The sequence below is a fragment of the Cavia porcellus genome, unplaced genomic scaffold (assembly GCF_034190915.1).
Source record: "Cavia porcellus strain 051 isolate PalLab524CR breed Dunkin Hartley unplaced genomic scaffold, mCavPor4.1 scaffold_120, whole genome shotgun sequence".
Lineage (NCBI taxonomy): Eukaryota > Metazoa > Chordata > Mammalia > Rodentia > Caviidae > Cavia > Cavia porcellus.
This window is the reverse complement of record NW_026947603.1, coordinates 775,721-777,676: the sequence shown is the minus strand read 5'-3', so window position 1 is coordinate 777,676 and position 1,956 is coordinate 775,721.

The window sequence follows — 1,956 nt, the reverse complement described above, 5'->3', positions numbered from 1 at the left end:
AAATAAAAAATAAAATTGTTCAGTTAAGTACCCATGATATCAGTATTTATATTAAATATTTTCCGAAAAGTATTAGGAAAAGCAAAAATCCAAGAAAATAAAATAGCTAGCATAAGCCCTGGCAATAACCAGACAAAATTATTGTGTTTACGTAACAGAGAATGCAAGATATGAAATACTCAGAAGTAAAATTACTAAAAGACTTCAGTAAATAGAAACACATGCCCAAAATGTATACAATTCAATAGTTTTTCTCCATTCTAGCAATAAGTAGCAACTAATGAAAATAGAAGAGTTCATCTCTTTTTGATCATTCAAAACCAGAAGTTACTCAGTCTCAAATGTATTGAAAAAGAACTATTTTTTAAAGCTCCAAATTGCCATCCAAGCAAGTTCTGAATGCCTGGAAAGACCGTTTCTTCACAGGAGAGTCGCGTGGTGTTTCCTGAGCCCTGAAGTTGCCTCACCTGCACAAGTTCTCTGGTTGCAGATGCTTTTTGTAGACTATCCCACCCAGACCTGTCCACTTATCGATGGGATTGATCCTTTTGTAAAGCAGACTCTTGAGCCATCAGCCTTGAGCAGAGGCAAAGCATGAACATGGCCCAAGCAACACAAGGGCCGGAGAGTCTCTACCAAGGCCAGGTGAATACGGGCTCCCGTCAGCCTGGATTTCCTCTCGCATCAGTCTTTATGCCCTGGGGTGCTCCATAAGGTAACACAGCCCTGGTCACACAGCTGTCCCTGCCTGGTTACAGCATCCAATCCAGGACGAGTACCTACTTCTTTGAACTCCTTCTAAAACCACTAAACGCAAGCTTGCACCCTACAATAGCTCCTTTTCAATGCCAAGAGGCTCCTGTGGTCCCTGTGATACGTGTTATCCTTTGCTGCAAAAGCAGCAGATCCAACCTGCTCAACTAAAGATCATTCCCCGTGGTCTTTAGTTCACAGGCATTGACAACAGAGGGTAAGCTTGACAGCACACATGTATAAGATTTCATAAATCTAATATCTATTTTAATGTTAAAGCAATTAGAATTAGAGTCCTTGCCTTATGTGTTACAGATTGAGGTTTGCTCAAAATTACTTTCAACTTCATATTAAAAATATAAACACCTGAGAATGGAGTTTTTAAAAGTATAAAAACAAACATAAGAAGAATGTGAGTATGTTTACTAGGAAGCAGTATGAGGCATCCCGCTGGAGACAGCATTGTGTCATATCTTCTGTGTGGTGTTGAAAATCTGAAAACACTCGGGCAGTAACGTTGCTTAGAAATGCCTAGACGCACTCACATTTGAACACACACACATACAGTGAGTGTGGTGATACTGGGCACTCTGAGTGCAATCTGTGGACCATATTAACATCATTATCTTGGCTGTGAGGATATACAACACATAATCAAAAATCAGTGTGAAAGTTTACACTGAAAACAAATCCCAGTAGATGACACATTGCCCATAACCCCTCTTGTTGTGAATACACTTCCATTGTTCTTGCGTCTTTCTGTAAGTCTCTTTGGTGAAGTTCTCTAGTGGTGCTGTCCTGGCTGCCTCTGAGTCCTGAATCCACTTGGAACATCTCCCTCCCTCATGAAAAGAGGCGAATCACAAGATTCTAGGTAGGATTTTACATCGTTTAAGTTTTTACTCTCTTAGAACTTGATCAAGTAATTTTAGATGATACACCAAATGTAACAAATTAGTAACTAGTAAGCAATCCTGTCGCTCTGTTAGAGTAATGCAGATTCTACTTTTTAATGTGATAGAGTATTCTTAAATGATGCCTTTTGCATAGCAAATGCATTTCAGGTATATTCATCAGAAGTGCTATCTTTGTTATCAATGAAACACTGGAAAATAATGTCTAACATGAAAAACTGTATTTATTGACACTACATAAAGCAATAGAGAACTTCCAATCCAAGTAACATATCAGCCTCCTGAAGAA